General features: G+C 41.4%; 1 protein-coding gene and 1 long non-coding RNA gene across 8 annotated transcripts in view; one reads left to right on the forward strand and one right to left on the reverse strand.

Moving 5' to 3' along the window:
* Window positions 1–12,666, forward strand: part of SDK1 (sidekick cell adhesion molecule 1) — a 580,479-nt gene that overhangs the window by 50,148 nt on the left and 517,665 nt on the right. The gene's annotated exons all lie outside the window — the stretch shown is intronic.
* LOC310831393 lies at window positions 4,320–9,024 on the reverse strand. Its single transcript, XR_014557846.1, has 2 exons — window positions 7,769–9,024; window positions 4,320–7,405 (listed from the first exon to the last, which is right to left on the reverse strand). It is a non-coding gene; the product is annotated as an uncharacterized lncRNA (long non-coding RNA).

Consider the following 12,666-nt stretch of genomic DNA (forward strand, 5'->3'; position numbering starts at 1 on the left):
GTATTTTACATGAGCCCCTCCTTCTTGGCAAGTTGGATAGAGTTTGTTTATCATATAATGTCAGGGTCTAACCTTGTACCTTTTTACACTTGAAGTAAGAGCCAGAATGCACATGATGGTAGCAGACCCATAAAGCAGTGGCGTAGCGTGGGTTGTCAGCACCCGGGGCAAGGCAAGTAATTTGCACCCCCTAACCCGTGGATTTGCGCCCCCTAACTCGTGGATTTGCGCCCCCTAACCCTAACCCCCAGATGTTGCGCCTGGTGTGGCCGGCCCCCCCTGCACCCCCATGCTACGCCACTGCCATAAAGTCAGGTCCAGTTAAAGGTGCTCACATTGGTTAAAGCTCTAAACAACTTAGACCCAAATATCTGAGAGGGTCTCCATCCTGACAGGCCCTCTGAAGTGTTAAGATGAGCAGAGTATTTTCACTGCTCTCAGAAGTTCATGGGGTGGTGGCCTGGGAGAAGGCATACTCCATGGCAGCCCCTAAATTGGCCTTCCACACAGAGGTGCATCTCTCTATGTGTGTGTGCATGTGTGCATGCACACACAGTCAGTTTTGACAGAGAAATCTGCTGCTCCTTTGCACAAACCATATTTTTACCACTAATGTTCTTTTAAACCTTTGCCTCTTGGCTTCTTCTGGTATGTCTTTTGCTAAAAGTGTATTTCAAGCTCTGCAGCTCCTGTTAATTACTTATAACCTTGTGGTTCTCTGACTTTCTTCCCTCCTTCAGTTTTAATTTCTCACCATTGGTTATGTTTCACATGTGGAAAAGAGAAATGCATTTGCAAGCTAATTTGCTTTCATCGCTGTCTTGTACGTCAGCCCCTCCAGTTCTGAACACAGCATTCTTTCAAGTTTGTTGTAAGGCAGCCAGAAGTGGGGCACTTTAACTTATTAGTAAAGAGATATTGTGCATTCCCAGGCTGTGAACCTTACCTTTAAGGTGTGCTTGCCGTGTGCCTCTGTCCCAGGCAGCTAGATCAAAAACTTTCTCACTACATGGATGGCCTTTAACTCATTAAGGATAAGGCTATCAATGGCTCCTAGTCACAGTGTTGAATTATCTTCTTTATCAAAGGCAGTATCCCTCTGAAAACCAGTTTTGGGTACACAAGCCAGAGAGTGGTATTGGGCTCATGGCTTCCCATTGGGACATTTGATTGGTGACTATGGGAAAAGAAAGCTGGATTAAATAGGCCTTTGGTTGGATCCAACAGGGCTCTTCTTTTGCTCTAAAATAATCCTACCTAGATTTAGTTAGTTTATTTACCACATCCAGTCAGTAACTGAATCTAAACAGGCACACAGAGACCTAAGTGCTAACTTGAATATGATGTAAAGGAGAAATAGAGCCAAGTCATCAGTTTATATTGATGACAGCTGACCCATATAACCTTTCCCATAAGTTTAATATAGATGTTAAATAGAATGGGTGAAAAAGAGAACCCTAGGCTCGGCTAGGGATGGACCTTTCTGAAGATGTTGAACTAATCCTCCCAGATTTTTTCTAATTCTATCTTGCTTCTTGATCGTCATTAGGGGCAAGTTAAAATAATGACAAATTTGCTTTTAAAAATGAAAAATCCTCATGTATTATATGCATCATTATACCTATAATATTATATTTATATTATATGTGTTTACGCTCCAGCTTTCCTAAAATAACATATATAACCATTTTCTTTTTCTAAAGAAACCAAATAATTTCCCTTTACCACCTTTTTTATAATCTCCCTACAACAAAATAAATGATAGCAAAAATCCAAAACTACATTGTGACAAAGCACAGAAGCCACAACAAAAACAGTACAGAACCTTTCGGACTTTATCCTAAAACAAGAAGTTAGAAAGAGCATATCACCAAACCTATTTTGCTATGTATCACAAAAATGAAAATGAAAGTGATAAAATAGGTGCTAAGGTACATGCAGTTCTAGTGCATTTAGTTATACGTACTGTCATATTTCTCAAGCCTGTAGTGATGCCCTTTTTGAGAATAAAAGTTTATTTTCATTCTCAAAACTATTCAGTGACAACAATTTTTTTTGGGGGGGGGGAGTGACTGGGGGTATTGGGGCAATAAATGGTGATGGCTTGTTAATGTGTTGCCACAAACTCTGTACAGTATTAACCATTTCCATAAAAGCTGTGTGTGTGTCAATATATACCCAATACTTTTTTAAATAAAACTTTCAAGTTAGAGAAAAAGGTATTTTGGATAATAAAAAGTTAAATTGATCTTTTTGGGGAGAAAATGGTAGAAACAAGTGTTCATCACATTTTAAAAGTGTTTATTTCTTTATTGGGCATGGAGGTGTAGGTATAAATAATACATGAATTAAAAAAACTTACATGGCATGTCTTAATTTCTAAATAGCATAGTCCCCAACTGCCCCCAAAATATCGGGGCCATCACGAAAACCCATCTCACTATATAGACTTCCCACTATATCATGCAGAATCAGGATTTCTGCATTTGGGAAGTGGGGTTAGGGGGAGGAGGAAGAGGTAACCTAGCCCCTCATGTTGACACAACTGGAGCTATGGGGAGGGGAGGGGTTACCAGTTGCTGCTGCTCTGCTCTTCAGATCTGCCTGTCATTGCCACTTAATGCATCTGACTACGGTGATGGGGGAGGCAGGAGCGGCTTAGCGGGGCCCGGCTTGCCCTGGGACCCTTCTGTGGTCATAGAGACTACATTGTTTGAAAGGAAATGCCACATTATAAACATTGAGTGCTGGTGCCTCATTTGATGCCCAAGGTGTACAGATGGAGGCCTCATGGTTTTATCACAAATAATCTAAGGCACCCACATATAACGGAAGACATTTGCCGGTATGGTATTGTTACATATTCCTCTGAGTAACAGCCATTGGGGCAGCTCAGCCAGCCCCACCCTTTTCCTGTATTTCATAAATACAGTATAGGGGGAGTGGGGAGACTGATGTAGAATAGAATGTCCCTATTTTCAGCTGAGAAATGTTGGAGAGTTTGAAATAGGAGGATTGGAGTCAATGTTGCTTGAAAATCATACTTGGACAGTTTTGCATGGAAGCTCTTTCCCTTTTCATAGGTCTGCAAAGAATATTTGATTTTTTTTCAGTGAGGAGACAGTGGCACTCTGCACATGTGTAATAGCACACTTTCCTAAATAAGTACTGGAAGCTAGCCTGGCATCCTCATTGCACATCTTTAGGCATCAGGCAAAAATATCCCTCTTCTCCCAGGCCATTTGCTAATTAAACAATCTATGGCCTCTCTCTCTCTCTCTCTCTCTCTCTCTGTGTGTGTGTGTGTGTGTGTTCGGGGTGTTGTTTTTGTTTGTTATTATGGTATTTATTTTTGTGGGCAGTTTTTATATTGTAAAGTGTCCTGTGATGTTTGGATGAAGGGTGGTATAAAAATGTGAATAATAATAATAATAAGTAGTAGTAGTCGTCAGCAGCCACCACTGGGTACAAACATTTAATACAACTGAAGAAACATATAGTACTTATAACTAATAAACCTACCACTGAAGACTATTTTGTATAAGTATGTAGAAATAGCTCACACTAGAAATAAAAAGATTATATAAGAAGCAAGAAAGGTGTTCTGGAGCTAGGCTAGACAGCACAATAATGAATGGCTGCCATCTAAAAACAGGATCTGTGTCTATCTTTTATTCCATACTATTCAGTATGTAGAAAGTCATCATAACTTTCTACATAGTTAGGAAATTTACAGTTACGGTAAGTTATAGCTAATGTCAGAGTAAAAAAAACTAACTTCCTTAAGGATACTAGTTTTGACATTTGTAATTTTTAATCAAGTAAACATACAATAGTTGAATAGTTTGTAGCTGTTAATGTAAATCTGCCATTTGAATATTCAAACACTTAAATTAGCTATCTGTAGTATTGGATCTTTTCATTCTTTGTTTGAAGTAATAATTGCACTTCTTTTGCCTGAGGTTCTTTGCTGGATATTGGCAACAGTGAATCTGTTTCAGTATATTTGAAAATCTACTGATGTTAGGTGTATATTTAAGGGACTTCAGAATAATTCAATACAGTATAGTCCTGTTGAAAATACACACTGAAAGCAATTCAGTTTTTATATCTTGTTTTTATTTAATAGTGTAACTAGAGAATTCCATCGGAAAAGTTGTTTCTTTCTATTATATTTGTATAGGCTTTTGCCTGTTATTATTTGCTATCTTTGTGTGTCTGTTGTAATCAAAAGTATATAAAAACATGTGCTCCTTAGGTTCTTACTCTGGGATGTCTCCTTTCAGTCAGGTTATCTTTGAACTGATAGACAACAACAACAAATCCGTTTATTGTGAGGACCATGCCTGTGCACAAAAATCAACACTACAATAGTTAAAAATATTAAAATTCATTACATACTATGCCAACAAAACCTTCTTCCCACAAAATAGAAAAGGAGGGAAAACGAGCAACGAGTTAAACAGACGATGAAGGGGTCTTTACATTGTCGTCCATAAATCTTTCCCTGGCTTTCATGGCCTTCATCACAAAAACCGCTACCACATGGGTAATGCGTGGGTTTGCATCAACTAACAAAAATTTTACTCTATCTTCAGGACTGGTTATAGAGTTGGGTATAATTTGCAGCAATGCGTCTCTAAAGCCCGAGTAAATGGGGCAATAGAGGAAGTAATGTGTAAGATCCTCTTTAATTTTCATAAGGCAAGGACATAAACGATGTTCTACTGGGGTTTTTGTGTATCTACCGGTCAGATAAGCAGTTGGCAATGTTTGAAACCGTGCCATAGTGAAAGCTCTCCGAAGGGTGGGATCAGTGATCTCCACCAAGTAGTTGGCACAGATTTTGACTGCTTTTACTCGGGGGAACCAGTAGGAAAACCCAGAGTTTTTTATCTTAGTGGAGTCCAAAAAGGCGTCTTTTTCAAAGATCCATTCCCGAACTTTATCAGGGCTCCACAATTTGAGAGTATTAAACTCAGGTAGGTTGTATCTGGATAGAATGTCTAGTAGGTTTTTATGCCAAGTGGTATTATTTTGTAATGATACAAAGGCTTGTTTAGCCAATAAGGTGTTCGGGGCATCTATGAGGTTGGTGAAAAAACGCAGGAATCTTAAGTGGGCCCTGGCAGACACAGAAGGTAATCCTACTTCCACTCTTAGGAGAGCTGCCGGAGTACTCTGAGGGAGGCCTAGAATTCTTCTGAGATAAAAATTTTGGAAGATTTCAAGCCGTTCTAACAGCTTCTGATTCCATCCCCAGAGTTCTACTCCGTACAACATCTGGGGAATCACTTTTCCAACAAAAGTTTTTAGTGCCGGGGTCACCAGTTGCCCTCCCCTCGAATAAAAAAAGCTGAGCAGAGCACCAGTTGTCCTACGTGTTAGAAGGGCTACAGTCTTGAAGTGGGCAAGCCAGCTAGATGTAGCTTGGAAAGTGATACCAAGATATTTAAAGAAAAGACATTGTTCAATTTTGTGTTCATCTAAAGACCATCTAAATGTGTGGCGAGCTCTTGTAAATACCACAATTTCTGTTTTGTCATAATTTATCTTTAGAGAGTTTTGGGAACAATAAGCTGCGAGCCCCTCCAGCATGCTGTGTAGGCCCCTTCGAGTGAGTGCCATGACCGCCATGTCATCAGCATATAGCAGTATATTCAGGTGTTTGCCTTCCAGGGCAGGAGCTGATGACTTATACTTTGCCATATGTTGAACAATGTCGTTTATATAGAAATTAAAGAGGAACGGCGCTAACAAACAGCCCTGTTTAACCCCTTTCCCCAGTGGCAGTGGGTCAGTATAGTTGCCTGACATCCCAGTTCTGATTTTAACTGTGGTGTCTGAATGTAACTCTCTAAGTATTTTGAGAAGTCGTCTATCAATATCTGTGTCATATAGTTTTTGCCATAATTTGTCCCTACAGATTGAGTCAAAAGCGGATGTGAGATCTACAAAAGCCACAAAAAGTTTGCTCTTATGTGTCTTTGTATACTTATCTATCATTGTCTGTAGTACCAAACAATGGCCTATTGTACTATGGCCCTTTCTAAACCCTGCCTGTTCCGGATTAAGCAAGTTAGAGTAGTCAGCCCAGTCAACCAATTTATTTAGCAGGTGGCGAGTATAAAGTTTATACACAATGTCCAGGAGACTTATGGGGCGAGGGGTCTTGGGGCTCTCCCTTCTTATAGATGGGGGCTACCAGGCTCAGTTTCCAGTTTTCTGGGATTTTGCATGTATCATTTATTACCGTAAAAAGTTGGGCCAAAAAAGCAGCCCACCACTGGGCATTTAGTTTAAGCACCTCAGGAGGAATCATATCTTCACCGGGAGCTTTGCCATTCCTGAGTGTTTTAATTAGCTGTAAACATTCTGATCCAGTAACAGGATCCCAGCCCATTAATAGGTCATTTTTAAGAGGAGGAAACTGGCTTGGTTTAGCAATGTTTGGAGCTGTATATAGCCGGGAAAAATGTTGGTACCATAAGTTAGATGGAATACTGTTGGTTACAATTTTCACTTTGGGTGAAACTCCCTGAGCAATTATTTCCCAGAACTTTTTGTCGTCCCGCAGTTTGGTCGCCTTGTTGAGTGCCTCCCATTGTTCCTTTCTATAAAGGGATTTCTTAAATTTTAGAGTATTTTTATAATGAGAGCGCCACCTGTGCAGGTTTTCCACTGAGGACAGGGTCCCTTCCTGTTTTACCTTATTTTGTAATTTCCTAAGCAAAGATCTTAGATTCCTACAGTCTTTGTCAAACCAGGCCCTCAAATTATTTTGTTGTTTGGGAGGGTTGGAGTTCGTAAGTAGTGGGAGGAGCGACTCTGAGACCTGCTGAAATGTTAAAAAGGGGTCAGAATTAGATAAAATACACTGGTCTCTCAAGGCCAGTAAGTCTGATGAATGCAGGTGTAGTTTGATTTTGAATTCCAGGTCACTGTTCCATTTATGCCTACGAAGGGCCAGAGTTGGAGGTGGGTCTGCACAGTGATTGCGGTATTGCGGATCCTCCAAACCACGGGGAATTAGTGAGATTGATATAGGGAGGTGATCACTCTCAGTTCTGTTGAAAGTCCTAAAGCCCTGTGACCTCTCCAAGAGTTTTGGGGAGACCAGGATATAATCAATAACGCTTGCACCTCTAGGCCCAAGGAAAGAAAAGAAACCCCCTGACCTGTCCATATGGGTACCATGCAAATTATACAGATTATGTTTGAAGGCAGTCTCCATTAATGTAATGCCTGCCTTATTCAAGACCTTATCGTCAGAGGACCAGGGAATAAACCAATCTGCCTCTGGCAGTAACTGAGATTTAGAGCAGTACGTATTAATGTCGTTTCCTATCCTGGCGTTGAAATCACCTGCCAGCAGGATATCCATGCCATGGAATTCTAGTTCAGCCTTCTCCAAGGTAAAGGTAAAGGTACCCCTGCCCGTACGGGCCAGTCTTGCCAGACTCTGGGGTTGGTGCGCCCATCTCACTCAAGAGGCCGGGGGCCAGCGCTGTCCAGAGACACTTCCGGGTCACGTGGCCAGCATGGCAAAGCTGCATCTGGCGAGCCAGCGCAGCACACGGAAACGCCGTTTACCTTCCCGCCAGTAAGCGGTCCCTATTTATCTACTTGCACCCGGGGGTGCTTTCGAACTGCTAGGTTGGCAGGCGCTGGGACCGAACAGCGGGAGCGCACCCCGCCGCGGGGATTCGAACCACCGACCTTTTGATCGGCAAGCCCTAGGCGCTGAGGCTTTTACCCACAGCACCACCCGCGTCTCCAAACATAGCTCTAAATCTTCCCAGATTTGTGACGACTGGGAAGGGGTGCCTATGGGAGGGATATATATATTAAAGCAAAGGAAATCTCCTCCTTCACTGCTAGAAATAAGTAGGATTTGTAGATTGTTACTCTTCGCCCACTGCTGTTGCCGGACCTTGCACTTTAGCTTGGTGGAAACAAAAGTGACTAAGCCACCACTAGGTCGGCCTCGGAAATTTGGTTTTATCGCAGGGGTAGCAAAGGCTTCGTATCCCTGTAGAGAAGGGACATGGAGATCTAGACACCATGTCTCCTGTAGACATATAATCTGAAATTTTGTAAGGAAATCCAGAAGGTCGACGTCACCCTGCTTAGATAGCCATCCCGCCACATTCCAAGATAGAATGTGGAAATAGGGTGATGGTGGAAATAGTGGCAGTCAATCTCTTTTCCGGTGGTTTGGGGCTCCTGAGTTAAGCTCCTCCTCCTTCTGCCCTGCTTGGTGGTTCCAGGTTTGAGGTCGCTGGTCCCTAAGTAGGTGTGATGGCTTTAACTGAGGGGCCAATAGGTTGATTTGGCCCAGAGGATCTTCGATGACACCATTACAAATATCATGATGATCAGCTGATGTATCATGATGTTCAGCTGGTTTTTGCAGAGCGAGGGCTTTGCCGACCCGTATAGGCTGTACAGGTAGCAGGTCAACAGCTGAATCTTGTGTCGGTACTGCTACAAATGCTGTGGATCATGATTGCGTATTGGGCTTAAAATAATGGAAGCCTCCAATTCCGGCATCGAGGCATATGAGGACGAGAGCATTTCAAACTGGTCTTGCTTGGGTAGTCCAATACCAGGCTCGTTGCACGTAGAGACCAGGGTACCAAGCGGGTGTGTGTGTGTAGAAAATCAATTAAATCATTTGCGGGCAGGCTTGCCACTCCCTGAGGGGTAATGTGTCCCGGCTCCATTCCCCCGACTATTTGTTCTTTATGGCGCACAGGCCCGGCATCAGCACAGACAGCACCTATCCTGGTGCATAGCGGTGTGCGGGTCAGATTGGTGAATACCCTTGTGAAATAGATGTGCCATTTTTTTGTACGGTTTCTTAGTCCTAGAATCTTTGCAACGCAGTGGGCAGATCTAAAGTTAATAACCATACGTCTCATATAAGGTCCAGAAGGCAGCCATGAGATGACCACGATATCTACGGGGCGTAGTGTCTGCCCCAGCAGTTGGGACAGGGAATTTGCGACCGAATGTTTATCCGCCCATTTGTTGTGATTCAAGGGGTGGTTTCCCACCAGTACTGCAAGTTTGCTGTATAGACTGATAGACTTAACAATTGTTAAGTCTATCAATCTAGACTGATAGACTTAACAACTGATAGACTTTAAAAATGCTCAGAGTTGCTAACTTAACAATTGAAAACTTCAGTCAACAGAATATTTATGGAAAGGGAAGAAACTTGGACAGCCTGATCGAGCTTACTATGCATGTCACCATTTTAAACAGACTTATGCCCCTCAAAATAGCTGTTGGTCAGTTTTCTGGCCATTTTAGGGAATTTATTCCATGGATTTATTCAGAATCATGGTTGGGGGGTTGCCTGGTTATTCCTGCTCTGCCAGCCAGTCTGAAAGGCAGGCTGACTTCTTCCCTCAGTAACATGGAAGACTTTGGAGAACCTACCAACCTTGGTTGGAGGGAGGAGCCATCTTGAAGTGAGTAATGCCCTCCAGGATCTACTGGAAATAGAAATTGGTTTCAGATTTTATTTTAGGGCACATACTCTCCCGCTACACAAGCTAGACCTAGTCGGTGAGCCATGAATGATTATGGTAGGACTCAGTTTCAGTACTTGTTTGATACTAATATTGTTGTAACAAAACCATAGTGGCTTTACCCTAGTGTTACTGAAGAACCTTACACTAGTCACAGGGAAATGACACGCTTTTCTTAGTTTGCAAATATGAGGCTGCAAAGTCATGAACATTTTCAGGATAGAATTTTGAGGACTTCTGAGTACCGTAAATATGTATGGGACTGAGATGTTAGCTAAATAAAGTGAGTTTCACTCATTATCTTGACTGAGGTTAACAAATGGTTAACCTAGACTGAGGTTAACAAATGGTTTCACATATACCAAAAGGTAGAAAAAATGAGTGACTTAAATAACTTACTATAAGCAAAGGGGATACACTACATTTGAAAACATAGTTGATGTCAACATCCTTTTCCAGATAAGCTGTGTGCTTTAAAAGATAAATGTTATGCTAAAATGCTGGGAAACATATCACAAGGTACTCTTCTGAATTCAAAATATGATGCACAAGTGAAACTTTCTACCAGATGGAACCGAATCCATAAACCTCTTGAAGTAATTGTGTAGGATGTGCAAACAGTTGACAATCTATAAGCCATACACTCATGATTTATGGAATGAATATTCATTAATGCTTGACTTTTAATGAGAACCATTCAATGAGTGTTTTAATTTTGGAGCCTAAACTTATGTTTAATTTCTCTTGTGGTATTTCAGTTTCTACTTCCTACCATTTTATAATGTTGATCACTTTCATAACAAGTATCTTTTTAAATCTTCTTAGGTGCCGTTTATTCTTTCCCAGTAGTTGATACTCCTCCTCCTCCTCCTCCTCCTCCTTCTTTTTCTTTTTCTTTTTCTTCTTCTTCTTCTTCTTCTTCTTCTTCTTCTTCTTCTTCTTCTTCTTCTTCTTCTTCTTCCTCTTCCTCTTCCTCTTCCTCTTCTTCTTTGCTCTCTCCATCTCCTCCCCAGTGATTTTAACTTTCTTATACCATGCTCCACTTCCAGCATGATACTTAAAGTGTGTAATCAGCCATTTAGAGACCTGCGGGAATAAGGTGGTATATAAATTCAATAAATAAAATAAATATGTAATCAGCATCACCACCATGGACAGTCAATTTGCTTGCAGCAAATCCTACTGGTCAGCAAGGCAGTAGGAGCTGCAACCAATAGTGTAACAAACTCAGCAAGGCAGTAGGACCTGCAACCAATAGTGTAACAAACACAGAGTAGTTCTAGATTAAACAAAACAGGTAGGTGGTAACCATGAGAGTGGGAGTGAAAGAGCCACCAGAAACACCAAGAATTGAGCAGGTAGATGGAAGCAAGGGAACCAGAACTGCAAACAGACATAGTGGCATTGTAGTGACATTTTAAAATAAAGAATTGAATATAACACAGATATCTTACAGCAATAGATGTCCTACCAGTGCTCTTCATATTTTAGTGTTACTCAGAGTCTAGTTTGGAGGACACTTTGAATTAAATTTAACTGTCTACATATTTAATGCAGTTGCCCCTCTTGTGGAGGTCAATGAAAAGTTCTTACCAGTGTCAGTGCCTTCCTGAAATATACTAGGAAGATATATTTCACTGAATGTATTCACTGCATGCCTATGGGTTGGTGCATAAGGATCTTCTAAATGTTATACACCTTGTGTGAAATACTGATAGGGTTGCTGTTTGGTGACCACTAAATCAGACCTATGTTTCTGAGAGATGGGTCTTAAAGAGAAACAAAAAAGGAGTCTCCTTTTGCTCCTTCAAATGGGAAGTTCCAAGAAAGGCATTTTTCTCTGCAGAAAATGCACAAGTAACTTATCACAGTCAGAAAACTTACAGCTTTGGACTAAAATGGGCTTCACTAGACAGAGTCTTTATGAAAGTGGGCTCACTACTGAGCGTGCTCCAGCATGTGCTATAAGAAGTGGAACTTGGTGCACAGAGGGGACTTTCAATAAGCTGTCCACAGCAGATCAAGAGTATATTAGTGGCTCATTATAGAGACAGACTTTCTAAAGCTCATCTGTTATGACCACAAGATCCTCTGGCTTTAGTTAAGCTTCATGAACCAAAGCTTTGCTTCACAGATGATTGAAAGGATTGCTTCCTTTCTTTGCTCCAATATCAAATTTTATGTGCAGAATTTCCCCCAGTTGGGCCAGGGGAATCAGTGACTCCAGTTCATTTATCAGGCAAAACAGTCCCTAAGATGTGGTAGGAGCTTTCAGATTGGCATGTGGTAAAAGGAAAAGTAAGAGTAACCTTAGTATCAACCTCCTTAAACCTCTTGAGTTCTAAGCTGAACAAGATGCAGGTATTTTTTCTCCTTTGACACAGAGACAAATTAATTCTTTCCAAGAAGTTAAATATAGATAAATTTCAAGGGAAAAGGTACTTTGAAGCCTGTGAGTACTCAGAAACACATTTAAGATATCACGCTAAGCTGGTTCACTAAATCAATGCCTCCCACTGTAGTGATCCCATTCTCTTCCAAGCAGTCCCTTTGGCTATTAATTCAGATCCTTCAGTGCCAACCTCTTCTCATTCTTCAGTATCAACAACGAAGACTGTGATGGTGAAATTTCATCACTACACTTCCACCGAGACCAATGTAACTGCTAGTTACTCAGAGAGTTGCAGATAATATTTGTAGGAATAAATGGAAGTCCTCATCCCTAAGCCCAGCACTCCTATTGCTCTAGTCACAAATACATCATGTACAGTGTGCCAAATGTACAGATTAAAAGGAAAGGGTGGAACCTTTGATGTAAGGAAGCAAAGGTCATTGTGTGGGTCTCCTGCCCTTTGCTTTATAGAGGTGGCCATACCCGTTTCACTTTTAAGAGGGGAAAGCATGTTTCCTCTTGTGAATGAAATTAACTAGAAGTAAAACTATTTTAAAAGTTATTTAGCCATGAGGCATTGCTGCTAGAGAAAGTGGTGCCATTGCTTGTGTTCTGAACTTTTAAAAGGTTGCATATTTTGTGTTTCCTTTTTTCAGTCAACCATATGGGATATGAAGCTGCATAGAGCTTTACAGGGCCTGCAGCTCCTGCCCTGAGCAGGAGAAACCCTGGGTC

Source organism: Podarcis gaigeae (genome assembly GCF_964106915.1).
Source record: "Podarcis gaigeae genome assembly, chromosome: 14".
NCBI classification, from domain to species: domain Eukaryota; kingdom Metazoa; phylum Chordata; class Lepidosauria; order Squamata; family Lacertidae; genus Podarcis; species Podarcis gaigeae.